Raw genomic sequence first — 22,917 nt, 5'->3', positions numbered from 1 at the left:
CCTTAGAAGAGGTCGCCTTCCAGTCGACCAACGAGGATTCACTCGACTGGCCTGAAGGACTCGACCACGAAGACTCACTCGACCACCAGGAGGTCAAGAGGCACTCTGCACTGCAACGGCCTGTAATCAAGTAGACTTTATGATAGTAAAGGCCTTTATGTGGGGCGTTACCAGTAACGCCCCAGACTTAACTCACCTTAAACCCTCTCCTACGTGGGCTGGCTGGGGTCCTGGCGCACTCTATATAAGCCACCCCCCTCCACAGGCAGAAGGGTTCGGCACCTTGTAGTTCATACACTCATAATCCACTCGACCGCCTCCGGGCTCCGAGACGTAGGGCTGTTACTTCTTCCGAGAAGGGCTTGAACTCGTACATCCTTTGTGCTTACAACCTCTCCATAGCTAGGACCTTGCCTCTCCATACCTACCCCCACTCTACTGTCAGGCTTAGAACCACGACACGGACCTGAAGAGTTGAAGGAGCTGAAGAAGCAACTCGATATTCAAGAGAGAATGGGTCTCATCCGGCCTAGTTCTTCTCTGTGGGGTTGTGGTGTTCTTTTTGTGAAGAAGAAGGATGGAACGGACCGACTTTGTGTTGATTACCGTCCATTGAACAAGAAGACCATCAAGAACAAATACCCACTTCCCAACATCAATGAGCTGTTCGAACAACTCAAAGGTGCCCAAGTATTCTCCAAGCTTGATCTCCGTATGGGTTATCATCAGATTCGAATCCGTGAGCAAGATATTCCCAAGACGGCTTTCAGGACAAGCTATGGTTCATACGAATACACTGTCATGTCTTTTGGCCTCGTCAACGCTCCTCCGACGTTCTCTCGCATGATGAACTTCATCTTCAATGCCTACACCAATGACTTCGTTTTGGTCTATCTCGACGACATTCTGGTTTTCTCGAAGAACAGGGAAGATCATGCCAAGCACTTGCATTTGGTGCTTGATAAGCTGAGGGAACACCAGTTCTATGCCAAGTTCTCCAAGTGCGAATTTTGGCTCGATGAGGTTCTTTATCTTGGTCATATCATCTCTGCCAAGGGCATTGCGGTGAATCCTGAGAAGGTGTCTACAATTGTGAATTGGGAACCTCCTCAGTACGTGAAGCAACTCCGTAGCTTCCTCGGTCTCGCAAGCTACTGTCGAAGATTCGTTGAAAACTTTTCTAAGATCGCGAAGCCTCTCTCAAATCTTCTCCAGAAGCACGTCAAGTACGTTTGGTCTCCGGAGTGTGACATTGCTTTCAACACTTTGAAAGAGAAATTGGTCACTGCTCCAGTTCTGACTCCGCCTGATGAATCCAAGCCGTACGAGGTCTTTTGTGATGCCTCTCTCCAAGGTCTTGGCGCAGTGTTGATGCAAGAGAAGAAAGTTGTTGCTTATACCTCTCGACAATTGAAGCCCAATGAGAAGAACTACCCCACTCATGATCTCGAGTTGGCGGCAGTTGTGCATGCTCTTTTTACTTGGAGACATCTCTTATTGGGAAGAAAAGTGGACATCTTCACTGACCACAAGAGTCTTAAGTACATCTTCGCTCAGTCTAATCTCAACCTCAGGCAAAGTCGATGGGTCGAAATGATTCAAGAGTATAATCCGAGTATCGAGTATACTCCAGGCAAGGCCAATGTGATTGCTGACGCATTGAGCAGGAAGGCTTATTGCAACAGTCTGATTCTCAAGCCTTATCAACCCGAGCTTTGTGAAGCTTTCCGCAAACTTAATCTGCAAGTTGTTCCTCAAGGTTTCCTCGCCAACCTTCAAGTCTCTCCTACCTTGGAAGACCAGATTCGCCAAGCCCAGCTTCTTGATGCTATGGTGAAAAAGGTGAAGATTGGGATTGCCAAGAGTCAACCCAAGTACAAGTGCTACCGCCTTGATGACAAGGATACTCTCTTCTTCGAGGATCGTATCGTCGTGCCCAAAGGTGACCTTCGTAAAGTGATCATGAATGAGGCTCACAATTCTCTCCTCTCCATCCACCCTGGGAGCACGAAGATGTATCAGGACCTCAAGAAGGCTTATTGGTGGACTCGAATGAAGCGCGAGATTGCTCAGTTCGTGAATGAGTGTGATGTCTGCAGAAGAGTGAAGGCAGAACACCAAAGGCCAGCAGGTCTCCTCCAACCTCTTTCCATTCCAGAATGGAAGTTTGACCACATTGAAATGGACTTCATGACTGGGTTTCCAAAGTCCAAACGTGGCAATGCTGCTATATTCGTTGTCATCGACAAACTCACTAAAGTGGCTCACTTTCTGCCTATCAAAGAGTCAATCACTGTAGCTCAATAGGCAGAACTCTATACCTCTCGAATTGTCTCTCTGCACGGTATCCCACAAGTGATCTCTTCAGACTGTGGCAGCATCTTTACCTCCAAGTTTTGGGATTCTTTTCAGAAGGCCATGGGCACCAACATCCGCTTCAGCACAGCTTTCCATCCTCAAACTAGCGGTCAAGTCGAGCGTGTCAATTAGATTCTTGAAGATATGCTCAGGGCTTGTGTGATCTCCTTCGGCATGAAGTGGGAGGATTGTCTTCCTTATGCTGAATTCTCCTACAACAATAGTTTTCAAGCAAGTTCGGGCAAGGCCCCATTTGAAATCTTGTATGGCAGGAAGTGCCGTACCCCTCTCAACTGGTCCGAAACCGGTGAACGTCAGCTTCTCGGAAATGACTTAATCACAGAGGAAGAGGAAATGTGCAAAGTCATTCGAGATAACCTCAAAGCAGCCCAATCCCGCCAAAAGAGCTACTACGATAGTAAGCACCGTGATTTGGCTTTCGAGATCGGAGATCATGTTTACCTTCGCGTCTCTCCTATGAAAGGTACTCGTCGCTTCGGTATCAAAGGGAAGCTTGCCCCCGGATACGTGGGACCTTTCAAGATTGTCAGCAAGAGAGGCGATCTCGCCTATCAACTCGAGCTTCCTTCAAAGTTTGCAAATGTTCATGATGTGTTCCATGTCTCTCAGCTCCGAAAGTGCTTCAAGACTCCTGACCGCACCGTCAACTTCGAGGACATTGAGCTCCAAGAAGATCTCTCCTATCGTGAGCACCCCGAGGCTATTCTGGAAGAGACTGAACGCAAAACTCGCAACAAGTCAATCAAATTCCTCAAAGTCAAGTGGTCACACCATTCCGACCGTGAAGCTACCTAGGAATGTGAGGATCACCTCCGTTCTGAGTACCCGGTGTTCTTTCAGTCCTAGATCTCGGGACGAGATCCTTTCGTAGTGGTGGAGTGTTGTAACACCCCGGATGTGATTTACCCAATATGTACTCCAACTCTTGCCGTTTCCGGCCTTAAGTTATTTTATTTTCTCGGGTTCGGGTTTTTGTCTCCGTGTGTTGTTGTCATTGTCATGCATCTCATATCATGTCATCATGTGCATTGCATTTGCATACGTGTTCATCTCATGCATTCGAGCATTTTCCCCATTGTCCGTTTTGCATTCCGGCGCTTCGTTCTCCTCCGGTGGTCAATTCTACCTTTCTTTCGTGTGTGGGGATTAAACATTTCCGGATTGGCCCGAGACTTGCCAAGCGGCCTTGGTTTACTACCGGTAGACCGCCTGTCAAGTTTCATATCATTTGGATTTCGTTTGATACTCCAACGGTTAACCGAGGGACCGAAAAGGCCTCGTGTGTGTTGCAGCCCAACACCCTTCCAATTTGGCCCAAAACCCACCAAAACCTTCTCCATCATCTAGAGCGTTCGATCACGATCGCGTGGCCGAAAACCACACCTCATTTGGACTCTCCTAGCTCCCTCTATGCCTATAAATAGAACCCCTCCGAATCCGAATCTTCTTCTCCCCCGAAAACCCTAAAATTCTAACCGCCGCCGCCAGACACGTCCGACCCGCCACCGGACATCGCCGCTGCCCCAACCGGAGCGCGCCACGTGGCGAGCCGCGCCCACATCGCCGCCTCAGCCGCGTGTGGCCCTCCCGGCCCGCGTAAGGCCCCCGCGGCCCAGAGCGGCGCGCCGCCGCCTGACTCCTTCCTCCTCCCGCGCAACCGAGCGCCCGCCGCCTCCTTCGCCAGCTCCGGCCACCAGGAGCCGCGCCGCCGCTGCCCTTCGCGAACTCCGACCGCCCGAGGCGCCCGGGAGCCGCCGGCCGCCACCGACGCCATCCGACCCCGCACCAACGCCGGCGAGCACCGCGGCCACTCCGGGCATCCCCGCCCCCGCGCCTACCTCCTCCTCCGTCGGCCGACTCCAACGCTGACGAGTAGTCCGGCCATCCTTGGAGTTCGTGTCGTTGCTACAGTGGATCTGGATCTGAGATCCAAAACGAGGGTTGACTTTTTCCCTAACCCTAATTCATTTGCTCTTATTCATCGTGCCGTAACTCCTCATCCGTAGCTCCGTTTTGGGCATATAGCATATCAAAATGTTCGCCTCAGAGAGTACATAATTTCATCTCATTGCATCATTTTCATTTGAGTTCATCTTGATGCCCGAAATGTTGTTAGAAGAGTGCTACTTGAGATAATTGTCAGATCTGCTACTCCATTTAGATATTTGTCATTTTTCCATGATTATTGTGTGCATGATATGCCCATGAGCTCTACATATGTTTTGTTAAGGGTTTTGCCATCTTTCCAGAGGTGCAACCCATGTATTTTTGTGATGTGTGTGGTGAATAGCACGAGCTTGCAAATTGAGGCATTTGCTAATGCTGATTTCAGGGACTTAGCATTTCCACTAAGTCCTTGGTCCGTTTATCTCATATGGCCATATGTCCATGTTGTTTCCTAGTGATCCGTGCTTCTTTTGAGGATGATCAGTAAGGATGATTTGTTAATATTGTAGTTCTCTATGCATCCATGTCTTTGTTTGCAATTATGGAGCACCCTAGCTTGAGTCAATCGATCTCTACTTTTGCTATTTTGTGAATCTGGGCAGATTGTCTACTTGTTAGCGATTTTGCCGAGGATGTTGTAGTTGATCCATGCATGCTATGTTATTGTTCTTGCCATGTCTAGCTTGCATTTTGTGTATTCTTGATGGGTGTATGCTTATATTGTCATGACATGCTCTGTAGTGAGTGCATCGAGCTCGTAAACATGCCTACTTGATATCTGTTTCAGCATGTTCCAGTTTTCACCAAGTCTGTGATCTGATTATGTTTTTGCCATGTTCACATGCTTGCAAATGTATTTTCTGATCCCTTTTGGCTCAAGGTCACTAAGGGACTTTTTGAAAGCTCTTTGAGTAGCTCCATGCCATGCTTTAAATTGCCATGTTCAGATCCTGTAGCATATAGTTTTCATGGTTCGAAGAGTACTATCTGATCTGAAATTCCAGACAAGTGTTAATTTCACTAAGTCTGAAATCTGTTTGTCAAATGCATTTTGGCCATGCTTGTTTGAACCTGTAATGGATGAATTGACCGTAGCTCAGTGCTAGACTTTTGTTAAGCATCATGAATGGATTCCTGCCATGTATTTTGATGCCATGTTTGGATGCTGTAGCATGTTCATCTTGTTGCATTTAGATGGCTACTTGTTGTAAATCGCAGAACGTGGCCATATTTGAATTGCTTGCCATTTCCAAACCGTAACTCCGATTTCCGCGTCCTTTATATCATTTTCTTTCATCTGATCTTTCCAGTGGCACACTTGGAATTCGAAGTTGAGGCCAGGTTCATGCTTTCCTTGTCACATCTTGCATATGCATCCCGCATCGCATCCCGCATAGCATACCATCCTTGCATCATATTGTTTGAGCTTTGCACGTGGTTGATTGTGTTCCGTTTGCTTGTTTGTCTTGTTTGGGTAGAGCCGGGAGACGAGTTCGCTAACGAGGAGCCCATTGAGTTTGCTTTCGAGGATCCAGTCAACTCTGACAACTGTGCCGGCAATATGATCATACCCTCAAAATCACTACTATCTTTGCTTTGCTAGATGCTTGCTCTTTTGCTATGCCTATGCTACGATGCCTACCACTTGCTTATCATGCCTCCGAAATTGCCATGTCAAACCTCTAACCCACCATGTCCTAGCAAACCGTTGATTGGCTATGTTACCGCTTTGCTCAGCCCCTCTTATAGCGTCACTAGTTGCAGGTGAAGATTGGAGACCGTTCCTTGTTGGAACATTATTTACTTATTGGGTTATCATTATATTGCCATGTTATCTTAATGCATCTATATACTTGGTAAAGGGTGGAAGGCTCGGCCTCTCGCCTAGTGTTTTGTTCCACTCTTGCCGCCCTAGTTTCCGTCATATCGGTGTTATGTTCCCGTATTTTTGCGTTCCTTACGCGGTTGGGTTATAATGGGAACCCCTTGATAGTTCATCTTGATTAAAGCTTTTCCAGCAATTCCCAACCTTGGTTTTACCATTTGTCACCTAGCCTCTTTTTCCCTTGGGTTTCCGGAGCCCGAGGGTCATCTTATTTTAAACCCCCCCCCGGGCCAGTGCTCCTCTGAGTGTTGGTCCACCTGTCAACTGCCGGTGGCCACCAGGGGCAACTCTGGGCTGGCCTACCCGTACCTAAGACAATCTGAGTGTGCCCTGAGAAAGAGATATGTGCAGCTCCTATCGGGATTTGTCGAGACATTCGGGCGGTGTTGCTGGATTTGTTTTAACCTATCGAAGTGTCTTGAATTACCGAGGTACCGAGTCTGATTGGAACGTCTCGGGAGGAGGTCTATTCCTTCGTTGACCGTGAGAGCTTGTCATGGGCTAAGTTGGGACTCCCCTGCAGGGATTTGAACTTTCGAAAGCCGTGCCCGCGGTTATGGGCAGATGGGAATTTGTTAATGTCCGGTTGTAGATAACTTGAACCTTAACTTAATTAAAATGAATCAACAGTGTGAGTTACCGTGATGGTCTCTTCTCGGCGGAGTCCGGGAAGTGAACACGGTGTTGGAGTAATGCTTGCGCAGGTTGTCCTCTAGTTTCTCGCTCGCGCTTTGCATCCTCTTCTCGCTCTCTTTTGCGCACAGGATAGCCACCATATATGCTAGTCGCTTGCTGCAGCTCCACATATTTTTACCTTGCCTTTCCTATTAAGCTTAAATAGTCTTGATCGCGAGGGTGCGAGATTGCTGAGTCCCTGTGGCTCACAGATTACTTCCAAACCAGATGCAGGGCCTGATGATTCTGCTCCAGGTGACGCGCTTGAGCTCAAGTGGGAGTTCGACGAGGACTCCCAACGTTACTACGTGTCTTTTGTCTTTCCCTGATGATCAGTAGTGGTGCCCAGTTGAGGGTGATCGGGACCGTGTCGCATGTTGGGTTATCTTTTATTTTGGCGCCGTAGTCGGGCCATGAGTGTTTGAATGTTGTAATGCTATTTATGTACTTTGTATGACGTGGCGAGTCTAAGCCAACTATGTATCTCCCCTTTATTATTTATATTACATGGGATGTTGTGATGATTTCCTAACTTGCGACATTGCTTTCAATGCGGTTATGTCTCTAAGTCGTGCCTCGACACGTGGGAGCTATAGCCGCATCGAGGGCGTTACACACCGCCCCGCCATCGCCGAGCTCGCCATTGTCCCGCGCGTCCTCACCTCCGCGCCGCTCCTCTACACCGGCAGACGGTCACTGCCCCGCCATCGCCGATCCCCGCCGCCAAGCTCACCAGAGCTGCCTCGAGCTCCTCCGGCCACCGTCCTCTCCCTCCCCGGCGAGTTCTCCGGCGAGATCCGTCGCCTGCCTCGGAATCCGTGCGAACCCTAGATCTGAGCAGGTTGACCCCTCAATTTCGTCTAAGTCCTTTTTCTGTGATGATTTCATTCCCTGTTCATTGCCTCATATCTCCATGACCGTAGCTCCATTTCATGCATACGGTACATCAAAATGTTCATTGTGAGACGCTCTTCATTTCATTCCATTGTGGCATGCTTGTTTGACTTCATCTTGATGCCCTAATCATTGATGCAAGAGTGCTATAGAACATTTACTACTGCTACTTATCAGTTTATGGTGATTTGTCATTTTTGTCACATTTGATGTGTGCTTCATATGGGCATGAGCTCTACATGTGTTTTGAACTATGTCATGTCGTCTTTACAGAGGTGCTTGTCTTGTATTTTTTTGATCTATGTGGTGACTAGCACAAGCATGCAAAGTAGCCTTCGTGATGTTGCTGTTTTCAGGGACTTATGATTTTGCCAAGTCCTCGTCTTGCTGTTATATTGATGTCATGTTAACTTGATACTAAGGTGATATCCATGCTTGTTTTCAGATACTTCAGTAAGGATGTTTTGAACATGTGCTTATGCTCTATCCATCCATGCCCCTGTTTGCAATTGTGGAGTGCCCTAGCATGTCTTATTCTTGCTCTACTTTTGATATAAAATATTCCTGGCAGATTGTTTACATGTTAATTAATTTTGCCATGGTTGTGGCTAATGATCCATGCATGCTATGAACTTGCTCTTACCATGGTTAGCTTCATGAACATGTCAACTTGTTGTTGGTATTCTTGTTTCGTCATGCAAGGCTTTTTGACGAGTGATTAGAGCTTGCAAAGTTGCTATCATAATTCTGTTCATGCCATGCTTTGTTTTCTGCTAAGTCTGAAACAGTTAATAAAACTTGCTATGTTTACATGGGTGCCATCATATCTTCTGTGCTTTTTTGGCTCATGATCACTAAGGGACTTTTGATATATGCTTTTAGTAGAATCACGCCATGCCTTTGTTTACTATGATATCTTCTTGTAGCATGTTGATTTCTTACTATAAATAGTGCTTCCTGATATTGTTTTTGACATGTTAGTTATTTCTCTGAGTCTGTGATGCTAATATCTTTTGCACTTTTGCCATGCTTGTTTGAACATGCTCTTGCGTGATTTAGCTGTAGCTCAGTGTTCATGTTTGGTCAAGCATCTCTTGTACATCACTGCCATATACTTTGTTGTTATGTTGCTGTGCAGTAGCTTAGTTTCTTGTTGCATTCTAGATGGCATCGTGCTGTTAATCGCAGAATTGTGTCATTATTGTTTTGCTTGCCATTTGCAAATCGTGCATCTGTTTCCGGTGATCTTTATATTGATTTCACCCGAAATCATCTCATCTTTCTAGCGGCATACTTGATTTGCCAAGTTGATGCCTTGATCATTCTTTTCCTTCCGGAGCATGCATATGCATTGCGTATCACATCTCGCATATCATGCCATGTATTGCATCATGTTGCTTGTGCATTGCACCGTGATTGACTGTTGGTCCTTTCCTTGTGTTCTTGCTTTGGGTAGAGCCGAGAGACGAGTACGTGACCGAGGAACCTGTTGAGTACGCTAACGAGGATCAAGCTTTCGACAACTCTGAAAACATTGAAGGCAAGATGACCATACCCTCGAAATCATTTCTATCTTTGCTTGCTAGTTGTTTGCTCTATTGCTATGTCGCGCTATCTACCACTTGCTATATCATACCTCCCTTATTGCCATGTCAAGCCTCTAACTCTCCTTTCCTAGCAAACCGTTGTTTGGCTATGTTACCGCTTTGTTCAGCCCCTCTTATAGCGTTGCTAGTTGCAGGTGAAGATGAAGTTTGTTCCTTGTTGGAACATGGATATTGCTGGGCTATCATTATTATCTCTTATTTACTTTAATGCATCTATATACTTGGTAAAGGGTGGAAGGCTTGGCCTTATGCCTGGTGTTTTGTTCCACTCTTGCCGCCCTAGTTTCTGTCGTACCGGTGTTATGTTCCTTGATTTTGCGTTCCTTACGCAGTTGGGTGTTATGGAACCCCTTGACAGTTCACCTTGAATAAAACTCCTCCAGCAAGGCCCAGCCTTGGTTTTACCAGTTGCCACCTAAGCCTTTTCCCTTGGGTTCCGCGGACTCAAGGGTCATCTTAATTTTAAACACCCGGGCCAGTGCTCCTCTGAGTGTTGGTCCAAACTGGGCGATGTCCGACGCCCCTTGAGCAACCAGGGTTTATGCCAACCCGACGTCTTGCCCATCCGGTGTGCCTTGAGAACGAGATATGTGCGACTCCTATCGGGATTTGTCGGCACATCGGGTGGCTTTGCTGGTCTTGTTTTACCATTGTCGAAATGTCTTCTAATCGGGATTCCGAGGCTAATCGGGTCTTCCTGGGAGAAGGAATATCCTTCGTTGACTATGAGAGCTTGTGATGGGCTAAGTTGGGACACCCCTGCGGGGTTTGAACGTTCGAAATCCGTGCCCGCGGTTATGGGCAGATGGGAATTTGTTAATATCCGGTTGTAGAGAACTTGACACTTAACTTAATTAAAATGAATCAACTGCGTGTGTAGCCGTGATGGTTTCTTTTCGGTGGAGTCCGGGAAGAGAACATGGTCTTGTGTTATGCTTGAAGATAAGCAGTTTCAGGATCACTTCTTGATTAATTATAGCTTCTCGACCATGCGTTGCTTCTCTTCTCGCTCTCATTTGCGTATGTTAGCCACCATATAAGCTAGTGCTTGCTGCAGCTCCACCTCACTACCCCTTTCCTACCCTTAAGCTTAAATAGTCTTTACCTCACGGCTGTGAGATAGTTGAGTCCTTTTGACTCACGGATACTTCCAAATAGATGCAGGTGCCGATGATGCCAGTGCAGGGGACGCTACCGAACTCAAGTGGGAGTTCGACGAAGACTTGGGTCGCTATTATGTTTCCTTTCCTGATGATCAGTAGTGGAGCACAGTTGGGATGATCGGGGATCTAGCATTTGGGGTTGTCTTTCTTTATTTTGGTTCCGTAGTCGAACCTTTGATTGTACTTTGGATGATGTATGTATTATATATGTATTGTGTGAAGTGGCGATTGTAAGCCGACTCTTTATCCCTTTCTTATTCAGTACATGGGATGTGTGAAGATTACCCCTCTTGCGATAGACCTACCATGCGGCTAAGCCTCTAAGTCGGCCCCGACACGTGGGAGATATAGCCGCATTGTGGGTGTTACAAGTTGGTATCAAAGCCTTCCCCAACTTAGGAGCCCCCTGCTTGATCAAATCGCTAACGTTGTTGAGTGTAGAACAAAATGTTTTGAGTCTTAGGATTATATATATCGGAGAGTAGGATTCTTTTTACTCTCTAGTCCCTTCTTCGCTCTGGTGAGGCCTCCTGACGTAGAAGTTTTGACTCTTCTCTCCTTAAATTTCAAGAAAAAAAATTAGGATCACGCGGGTATCTTGGAATCGTTCCGATAGTCTTGTGACGAGAACATTGTTCTTGGTGCCGCCTGACATTTAGGGGTTGTGGCAGTGTCCCAGGGAGTTGAGTTCCGAGGTTTTGTCGTCACAATTTTATCGTTGCAGTTCTGGAATACCTGAGTTCGCCGACATCGAAAATCTCTTTTATGGAGTTGTTGGTGAGATAACCTCGATGCCACTCAGTATTGGGGCAGGAGTTCGGGAGTATTGCCATAACTTGTATAACGGATGCTTTTCGAAGGTTGAGGTACATGATTTATGAAGCTGGATGTAGGATTTGTTAGTTTTGGGTGAGATATTATGCTTCCCCTGTATCCCCAACACCTGATTGCATAACCAAAAAGTTTCGGGAGTTTTATAGGTGGGATTTCAAGTAGCTCTAGTATTTCTTCCCGCAGATATTTGGTTTGTGATTGGGTAATCCTTACCACTTATTTGTGCATATCCGTACTTGTTGCTTTATTCATCTACCTTTATTTAGGTGGCTTCTCAACCTTAATGGACGTGTGATAATGTACTTTGGAATTCATTCGTTCATCCTTGTTCGAATGTTAAGACTATATGTTGCAATTTTGATCCATTGATTCAGCTTCAATATATGTCTTTCAAGATGCTAACGGATGTCAACCTCTTCAGGATGGCCCCGCCAACGCGTCAGAATCTGGACCACAATGATGGGGAACAATCGAACCCTCCACCTCCACCTCTGGAGGCATGGCAAGCTGTCATGGCAGCCACCAACGCCAACACTCAGGTGCTTTTGCAACTCTTGCAAGAGAGCAACCAAGGGCAAGGCAACCAAGGAAATCAAGGCCAAGGCAACAATCAGCCTCAGTTTGCTACCCTCAACCAGTTCCTCGCAAACCAGACAATGCCCTTCAGCAATTGTGTCGAGGCCACAGACGCCGACGATTGGCTTGTGGACATTTGCAAACATTTTGAATGTAGCAATGTCAGACCTGAGGACTTTGTCAAGTTTGCTTCGTTTCAACTCAAGGATCAAGTTGCTGAGTGGTATCAACAATACAGAGATTTCAGAGGAGGTCGTGTGATTACCTAGAATGATTTGCACTGAGACTTCAAAGCTCATCACATCCCACCAAGTGTTGCTGAGAGCAAGCTTGAGGAGTTCTGCAATCTCAAGAAAGGCAGCATGTCCGTGTATCAATACAATATCCAGTTTCAGAAACTTGCTCGCTTCGCTAAATAAGATGTTCCTGATGAAAAGAGTATGATTTATCAATTCAGAGGTGGCCTCAGAGAAGATCTGCAATTAGCTCTCGTGCTTCTTGAGCCGACTAAGTTTGATGAATTCTACAACATGGCACTAAAGCAAGAAGCTACTCAGCTCCAGTGTGAGGCATCTAAGAAGAGAGTCAGGGATGCAGTTCAATCTTCTTCTTCATCACAAGTGATAGCTAAGCAACAGAAGTTCTGGTTGCCTCCTCCTCCTCCATTTCGTCAGCCCTACCAGCAGAAGAGCAAAGGTGGCAATGGATCTTCCTATCCACCCAACCCAGGCTATCAGAACAAAGCTCAGTCTCATACTCCAAGGTTAAGTGCTCCTTATCATCGGCCGCTCTCAGAGGTTACTTGCAACAAGTGTCAGCAGAAAGGGCACTATGCAAACAAATGCTTCAACCAAAGGCGCCTTCCGCCTCCTCCTCCTGTGAGATCTTCCAGCAATGCAGTGGTCAAGCATAATTCCAAGTCTGCAAGGGTGAACATGATGAACGCAGCTCAGGCAGAGGATTCTTCAGAAGTAATCATGGGTAATCTTCTAGTCAATGATATTCCTGCAAGAGTCTTATTTGATACTGGTGCATCTGTTTCATTCATATCATAGACATTTGCATCCATGCACGATTTGCATACTGTCGATTTGCCTAAGCCAATAGCGGTTTCCTCTCCGGGTTTGTTCATGAACGCCAAAATGATGGCTCCGGATGTTTCCATCAAGATGGGAGACTATAAATTTATGTCTTCTCCAATGTTTCTTGGTGACTCGGATATTGATGCAATTCTCGGCATGGAGTGGCTTTCTAAGCACAAGGCTCGACTTGATTGTGTTGCCAGGCAAATTCAATTGACACAATCTTCTAAGGATGTGATCATCTATGTCGCTCGGGATGATACCATTCGACTATTTTCTCTCAATGAGAAGGGCGAGTTGAATGCCATCTCTCAGATTCCTGTCATTTGTGAATATCAAGACGTCTTTCCAGAAGAGCTTCCAGGAATGCCTCCTCACCGGCCAGTTGAATTCGTTATCGATCTTGAGCCTAGCACGGAACCTGTTTACAAACGTCCTTACAAGCTTGGACCAAAGGAGTTGAAGGAGTTGAAGAAACAACTCGATGAACAAGAGCGTATGTGTCTGATCAGACCGAGTTCATCTCCATGGGGTTGTGGTGTTCTTTTTGTCAAGAAGAAGGATGGAACGGAATGACTCTGCATCGACTACCGTCCATTGAACAACAAGACAATAAAGAACAAGTATACACTTCCCAGCATCAATGAGCTTTTCGAGCAACTTAAGGGTGCTCAAGTATTCTCCAAGCTTGACCTCCATATGGGCTATCATCAGATTTGCATTCATGAAGAAGATATCCCCAAGACAACATTCAGAACAAGCTATGGTTCTTATGAATATATTGTCATGTCTTTCGGCCTTCTCAATGCTCCTCCAACATTCTCTCGCATGATGAACTTCATCTTCAACCCTTACACAAATGATTTTGTCCTGGTGTATCTCGATGATATCCTGGTCTTTTCCAAGAATAAGGAGGATCTTGCCAAGCATTTGAGATTGGTACTCGACAAACTCAGAGAGCATCAATTCTATGCGAAGTTCTCCAAGTGTGAGTTCTGGCTTGACGAAGTTCTTTACCTTGGTCATATCATCTCCGCCAAGGGCATCGCTATTAATCCCGAGAAGGTGTCTGCAATTGTGAATTGGGAACCTCCTCAGAATGTCAAGCAGCTCTGCAGTTTTCTTGGGCTTGCAAGCTATTGTCGAAGATTCATTGAGAATTTCTCTAAGATTGCAAAGCCTCTTTCCAAACTCCTCCAAAATCACGTCAAGTATGTCTGGACGCATGAATGTGACATTGCTTTCAACACCCTCAAAGAGAAGCTGGTCACAACTCCTATCTTGACTCCTCCTGACAAATCCAAGCCATTTGAAGTTTTCGGTGATGCCTCCTTGCAAGGTCTCGGTGCTGTGTCAATGCATGAGAAGAAAGTTCTGGCTTATACCTCTCGGCAGTTTAAGCCCAACGAAAGGAACTACCCCACTCATGATCTCGAGTTGGCGGCAGTTGTTCATGCATTATTAACATGGAGATATCTCTTGTTGGGAAGGAAAGTGGACATCTTCACAGATCATAAGAGCCTCAAGTAAATCTTCACTCAACCCAACCTCAACCTCAGACAGACTCGTTGGGTCGAAATGATTCAAGAATACAATCCGAGTATTGAATATACTCCAGGCAATGCCAATGCCATTGCAGATGCTTTGAGCAGGGAGGCTTACTGCAACAGCTTAATTCTCAAGCCTAGGGATGAAAATGAAGTGGAAAGTTTCCGCTTTTCCGAAGGAAAAATGGAAAAAAAGAGGAAATATGGAAACAAAAATGGAAATTAGCAAAATGGAAATGGAATTTTTTATGCGGAAACAAAAAAAAAACGAAATGGTGTTTTCCGGTGGAACACACCTGGAAACGGAACTTTCAGTTTTCGTTAATATGGAATTTCCGTTTCTAGTATAGGCCCATGACTACTTTGTAGCCCAACTACCAAACAACACACAATGACACAATGAGTAGAATGAACAGAATACATCATTTGAGTATCAACTTTTACTACCACACACATACTCAGCTAGACTCTATACGGAATTGTCATGTACTACTACAATACTGCCCTATGTTACCAACACAACCATATTATTCTGTAGCCATGTTAAGAATTCCATCAATTTGTTTGTTTTTGTCTATATTTCTCTATGATTCAAGGGGAATTTAAGTTCCGGTCAACTCATAGTTTTGTTTCTGTGTCCGCTATGTATTCGTTCCATGTTTGTTTCCGGTAGTATCTGTTTCCGTATTCGTTTCCGAGGTTTCTGTATTTGTTTCCGCTTCTGTAAAAAAATATGAAAACAAATAAGGTAGCACCTAGTTCCATCCGTTTCCGTGCCGTTTTTATCCCTACTCAAGCCCTTCCAACCGGACCTTTATGAAGCTTTCCGCAAACTGAACCTCCAAGTTGTTCCTCAAGGCTTTCTTGCCAACCTCCAAGTCTCTCCTACTTTGGAAGATCAAATTCGTGAGGCACAACTCCTCGATTCCATGGTGAAGAAGGTGAAAAATGGGATTGCCAAGAGCCAACCCAAGTACAAGTGCTATCGCATTGATGACAAAGACACTCTATTCTTTGATGACCGGATTGTGGTTCCTAAAGGTGATCTAAGGAAAGTCATTATGAACGAGGCTCACAATTCCCTTCTATCCATTCATCCTAGAAGTACGAAGATGTACCATGACCTCAAGCAGTCATATTGGCAGACTCGAATGAAGCAAGAAATTGCTCGGTCCGTGAATGAATGTGATGTCTGCAGAAGGGTGAAAGCAGAACACCAATGGCCAGCTGGTCTCCTCCAACCTCTTGCTATTCTAGAATGGAAGTTTGACCATATTGAGATGGACTTCGTGACTGGATTTCCCAAGTCCAAGCGTGGAAATGATGCTATCTTCGTTGCCATCGACAAGCTTACTAAAGTGGCTCATTTACTTCCAATCAAAGAATCTATCACAGAAGCTCAACTGGCAGATCTATACACCTCCAGGATTGTCTCTTTGCAGGGCATTCCGCAATCGATTTCTTTAGATCATGGAAGCATTATCACCTCCAAGTTCTGGGATTCCTTCCACAAGCCCATGGGCACCAACATTTGCTTCAGCACAGCTTTCCATCCTCAAACTAGTGGCCAAGTCGAGCGAGTCAATCAAATTCTTGAAGATATGCTCAGGGCTTGTTTCATTTCCTTCGGTATGAAGTGGGAAGATTGCCTTCCATATGCCGAGTTCTCCTACAACAACAGCTTCCAAGCGAGTTCGGGCAAGGCCCCATTCGAAATTCTCTATGGCAGAAAGTGCCATACTCCTCTCAATTGGTCAGAGACTGGTGAATGCCAACTTCTCGGCAATGACTTAATCACATAAGCTAAAGAAATGTGCAAAGTCATCCGTGAAAATCTCAAAGCCGCACAATCGCGCCAGAAGAGTTACTATGATAGCAAGCACCGTGACTTGGCTTTAGAGATCGGAGACCATATCTACCTCCATGTTTCTCCAATGAAAGGCACTCGTCGCTTCGGTATCAAAGGGAAGGTTGCCCCTACATACATGGGTCCTTTCAAGATCGTTGGCAAAAGAGGTGATCTCGCCTATCAACTTGAGCTTTCGTCAAACTTTGCAAACATGCACGTTCATGTGTCACAGCTTCGCAAGTGCTTCAAGACTCCTAAGCGCACCATCAACTTCGAAGAGATTGATCTCCAAGAAGACCTATCTTATCATGAGCATCCCATTGCTATTCTTGAAGAAATCGAGCGCAAGACTCGCAACAAGTCAATCAAATTCCTGAAAGTGAAGTGGTCACACCATTCCGACCAAGAAGCTACCTGGGAACGTGAGGACCACCTTCGTTCCGAATATCTGGAGTTCTTTCTGTCCTAGATCTCGGGACGAGATCCTTTCATAGTAGTGGAGTGTTGTAACACCCCGGATGTAACTTGCCATATTTATAACTCTGACTCTTGCCATTTTCGGCTATAAGTTATGAGATTTCCCTTCGTGGTTGGGTTTTGTCTTCGTTTTGCATTTTGTTCATCTCATGCATTTCATATCATGTCATCATGTGCATTGCATTTGCATACATGGTCGTCTCATGCATCCGAGCTTTTTCCCCATTGTTCGTTTTGCAATCCGACACTCCCACGTGCATCAGCGCACCCCTCTTGTCTCTTTTCGTGAGCGGGTGTTAAACTTTCTCGGAATGGACCGAGATTTGCCAAGTGGCCTTGGTACACCACCGGTAGACCGCCTGTCAAATTTCGTTCCATTTGGAGTCAGTTTGATGCTCCAACGATTAACCGGGTAACTGCAAAGGCCTCATGTGTGTTGCAGCCCAACACCCCTCCAAAACGACCCAATAACCCATCCAAACCTCTTCCATGTCCTCCGTCGTTGGATCACGACCGTGTGGGCGAAAACTAAACCTCATTTGGACACTCCTACCTCTCTCTACCTATATATAGGCCCTCCCTCTCCAAAATTCAGGCGAAACCCTAGCTCCACGCTTCTCTAGGCCGCCGGACACGTTCGTCCGAGCCGGACGCGTCTGCCGCCGCCCGCAACCACTCCTGCGCCGCCACGTCCCGCGCAGCCCGCGGCCGGCCCGCGCCCCCGCCGCTCTGGGCCCGCGCCTCCTCCCGCCTGTCGCCCGCACCCGCCGCCGCACCTTGCCCGCTCACCTCGCCACCGGCTGCCGCCCCGCCATCGCCGAGCTCGCCGCTGTCCCGCGCGTCCTCGCCTCCGCGTTGCTCCTCTAAGCCGGCAGACGGCCGCCTCCCGGCCATCGCCGAGGCCCGGCGCCAAGCTCACCGGAGCCGCCTCGAGCTCCTCCAGCCGCCGTCCTCTCCCTCCCCGGCGAGTTCTCCGACGAGATCCGCCGCCTGCCTCGGAATTCGTGCAAACCCTAGATCTGAGCAGGTTGACCCCTTGATTTCGTCTAAGTCCTTTTTTTGTGATGATTTCATGCCCTGTTCATTGTCTCATATCTCCATGACCGTAGATCCGTTTCATGCATACGATATATCAAAATGTTCACTCTGAGATGCTCTTCATTTCATTCCATTGTGGCATGCTTGTTTGAGTTCATCTTGATGCCCTAATCATTGATGCAAGAGTTCTATAAAACGTTTACTGCTGCTACTTATCAGTTTATGGTGATTTGTCATTTTTGTCACATTTGATGTATGCTTCATATGGGCATGAGCTCTACATGTGTTTTGAACTATTCATGCCATCCTAACAGAGGTACTTGTCTTGTATTTTTATGATCTATGTGGTGACTAGCACAAGCATGCAAAGTAGCCTTCGTGATGTTGCCGTTTTCAGGGACTTAGGATTTCGCAAAGTCCTCTCCTGTTGTTATTTTGATGCCATGTCAACTTGATGCTATAGTGATATCCATGCTTATTTTGAGATACTTCAGTAAGCATGTTTTGAACATGTGGTTATGCTCTATCCATCCATGCCCCTGTTTGAAATTATGAAGTGCCCTAGCATGTCTTATTATTGCTCTACTTTTGCTATGTTCCTAGCAGATTGTTTACATGTTAATCAATGTTTCCATGGTTGTTGCTCGTGATCCATGCATGCTATGAACTTGCTCTTGCCATGGTTAGCTTGATGAACATGTCAACTTGCTATTGATATGCTTGTTTTGTCTTGCAAGGCTTTGTGATGAGTGATTTGAGCTCGCAAAGTAGCTATCATAATTCTGTTCATGCCATGCTCTGCTTTTCTGCCAAGTCTGAAACTGTTAATAAAACTTGCTATGTTTACATGGGTGCCATCATATCTTCTATGCCTTTTTGGCTCATGATCAGTAAGGGACTTTTGATCTATGCTTTTAGTAGAATCATACCATGCCTTTGTTTGCTATGATATGTTCGTGTAGCATGTTGTTCTCTTAATCTAAATAGTTCCTCCTGATGTTGTTTTTGACATGTTAGTTATTTCTCTAAGTTTGTGATGCTGATATCTTTTGCACTTTTACCATGCTTGTTTGAACCTTCTGTTATGTGATTTAGTCGTAGCTCAGTGTTCATGTTTTGTCAAGCATCTCTTGTACATCACTGCCATATATTTTGTTGCTATGTTGGAGTGTAGTAGCTTAGTTTCTTGTTGCATTCTAGATGGCATCGTGCTGTTAATCGCAGAATTGTGTCATTCTTGTTTTGCTTGCCATTTGCAAGCCGTGCATCCGTTTCCGGTGATCTTTATATCGATTTCACCCGAAATCATCTCATCTTTCCATTGGCATACTTGGTTTGCCAAGTTGATGCCTTGATCATTCTTTTCCTTCCGGAGCACGCATATGCATTGCATATCACATCTCGCATATCATGCCATGTATTGCATCATGTTGCTTGTGCATTGCACCATGGTTGCTTGTTGGTCCTTTTCTTGTGTTCTTTCTTTGGGTAGATTCGGGAGATGAGTACGTGACCGAGGAACCTATTGAGTACGCTAACGAGGATCAAGCTTTTGACAACTCTGAGAACTTTGCAGGTAAGATGACCATACCCTCGAAATCACTTCTATCTTTGCATGCTAGTTGTTCGCTCTATTGCTATGCCGTGCTACCTACCACTTGCTATATCATGCCTCCCTTATTGCCATGTCAAGCCTCTAACTCTCCTTTCCTAGCAACCCGTTGTTTGGCTATGTTATCGCTTTGTTTAGCCCCTCTTATAGCATTGCTAGTTGCAGGTGAAGACGAAGTTTGTTCCTTGTTGGAACATGGATATTTTTGGGATATCATTATTATCTCTTATTTACTTTAATGCATATATATACTTGGTAAAGGGTGGAAGTGTTGGAAATATGCCCTAGAGGCAATAATAAAATGGTTATTATTATATTTCCTTGTTCATGATAATTGTCTATTGTTCATGCTATAATTGTGTTATTCGGAAATCTTAATACATGTATGAATACACCACAACATGTCCCTAGTGAGCCTATAGTTGACTAGCTCGTTGATCAATAGATGGTTACGGTTTCCTGACCATGGACATTGGATGTCATTGATAACGGGATCACATCATTAGGAGAATGATGTGATGGACAAGACCCAATCCTAAGCATAGCACAAGATCGTGTAGTTCGTCTGCTAGAGATTTTTTGAATGTCAAGTATCATTTCCTTAGACCATGAGATTGTGCAACTCCCGGATACCGTAGGAGTGCTTTGGGTGTACCAAATGTCACAATGTAACTGGGTGACTATAAAGGTGCACTACAGGTATCTCCGAAAGTGTCTGTTGGGTTGGCATGAATCGAGACTGGGATTTGTCACTCCGTATGACGGAGAGGTATCTCTGGGCCCACTCGGTAATGCATCATCATAATGAGCTCAGTGTGACTAAGTAGTTGGTCACGGGATCATGCATTAAAGCACGAGTAAAGTGACTTGCCGGTAACGAGATTGAACGAGGTATTGGGATACCGACGATCAAATCTCAGGCAAGTAACGTACCGATTGACAAAGGGAATTGTGTACGGGATTGCTTGAATCCTCGACATCGTGGTTCATCCGATGAGATCATCGTGGAACATGTGGGAGTCAACATGGGTATCCAGATCCCGCTGTTGGTTATTGGCTGGAGAGTTGTCTCGGACATGTCTGCATGGTTCCCGAACCCGTAGGGTCTACACACTTAAGGTTCGATGAAGCTAGGGTTATTAGGAAGACTTGTATGTGATTATCGAATGTTGATCGGAGTCCCAGATGAGATCCCAGACGTCACGAGTAGTTCCGGAATGGTCCGGAGGTGAAGATTTATATGTAGGAAGTTGTCATACAGTCACCGGAAAGGTTCGGGGGCATATCGGTATTGTACCGGGGCCACCGGAGGGGTTCCGGGGGTCCACCGGGAGGGGCCACCTCTCTTGGAGGGCCTAATGGGCCGTAGAGGAAAGGGAACCAGCCCTACATGGGCTGGGCGCATCCCCCCCATGGGCCCATGCGCCTAGGGTTTGGGGGGAAACCCTAAGGGGGGCGCCCCCTTGCTTGGGGGGCAAGCCCCCTTCCCTTGGCCGCTGCCCCCTCTAGATCTCATCTAGAGGAGGCCGACCCCCTTCCTCCTTCCCCTATAAATAGAGGGGCAAGCAGAGGGCTGCACACACCATCCAAGGCGCAGCCCCTCCCCTCCCCAACACCTCTCCTCCTCCGCAAGAGCTTGGTGAAGCCCTGCCGGAGTACTGCAGCTCCACCACCACCACACCGTCGTGCTGCTGTTGGAGCCCTCTTCCTCAACCTCTCCCTCCTCCTTGCTGGATCAAGGTGCGGGAGACGTCCTCGCTCCGTACGTGTGTTGAACGCGGAGGTGCCATCCGTTCGGTGCTAGGATCATCGATGATTTGGATCACGACGAGTACGACTCCTTCATCCCCGTTCTCTTGAACGCTTTCACTCGCGATCAACAAGGGTATGTAGATGCACTCCTCTCCCCTCGTTGCTAGATGACTCCATAGATTGATCTTGGTGGTGCGTAGAAAATTTTAAATTTCTGCTACGTTCCCCAACAGTGGCATCATGAGCTAGGTCTATGCGTAGTTCCTATGCACGAGTAGAACAGAAGTTGTTGTGGGCGTCGATTTTGTCAATTTACTTGCCGTTACTAGTCTTATCTTGATTCGGCGGCATCGTGGGATGAAGCGGCCCAGACCGACCTTACACGTACGCTTTCGTGAGACTGGTTCCACCGACTGACATGCACTAGTTGCATAAGGTGGCTAGCGGGTGTCTGTCTCTCCCACTTTAGTTGGATCGGATTCGATGAAAAGGGTCCTTATGAAGGGTAAATAGAAATTGGCATATCACATTGTGGTTTTTGGCGTAGGTAAGAAACGTTCTTGCTAGAAACCTATAGCAGCCACGTAAAAACTTGCAACAACAATTAGAGGACGTCTAACTTGTTTTTGCAGCATATGCCGTGTGATGTGATATGGCCAAAAGGATGTGATGAATGATATATGTGATGTATGAGATTGATCATGTTCTTGTAATAGGAATCATGACTTGCATGTCGATGAGTATGACAACCGGCAGGAGCCATAGGAGTTGTCTTAATTCATTTATGACCTGCGTGTCAACTTATACGTCATGTAATTACTTTACTTTATCGCTAACTGTTAGACATAGTAGTAGAAGTAATAGTTGACGAGACAACTTCATGAAGACACGATGATGGAGATCATGATGATGGAGATCATGGTGTCATGCCGGTGACGACGATGATCATGGCGCCTCGAAGATGGATATCAAAAAGGAGCAAAATGATATTGGCCATATCATGTTACTATTTGATTGCATGTGATGTTTATAATGTTTTACATCTTATTTGCTTAGAACGATGGTAGCATAAATAAGATGATCCCTTGCAATAATTTCAAGAAAGTGTTCCCCCTAACTGTGCACCGTTGCTAAGGTCCATTGTTCCGAAGCACCACGTGATGATCGGGTGTGATAGGTTCTAATGTTCGCATACAACGGGTGTAAGCCAGATTTACACACGCAAAACGCTTAGGTTGACTTGACGAGCCTAGCATGTACAGACATGGCCTCGGAACATGGAAGACCGAAAGGTCGAACATGAGTCGTATGGAAGATACGATCAACATGAAGATGTTCATCGATGATGACTAGTCTGTCTCACGTGATGATCGGACACGACCTAGTTGAATCGGATCATGTATCACTTAGATGACTAGAGGGATGTCTATCTGAGTGGGAGTTCATTAAATAATTTGATTAGATGAACTTAATTATCATGAACTTAGTCTAAAATCTTTACAATATGTCTTGTAGATCAAATGGCCCACGCTAATGTTGTCCTCAACTTCAACACATTCCTAGAGAAAACCAAGCTGAAAGACGATGGTAGCAACTATAC

This window comes from Triticum aestivum, chromosome 4A (assembly GCF_018294505.1).
Source record: "Triticum aestivum cultivar Chinese Spring chromosome 4A, IWGSC CS RefSeq v2.1, whole genome shotgun sequence".
In the NCBI taxonomy this organism is placed as follows: domain Eukaryota; kingdom Viridiplantae; phylum Streptophyta; class Magnoliopsida; order Poales; family Poaceae; genus Triticum; species Triticum aestivum.
This window is presented reverse-complemented; position numbering follows the sequence as displayed.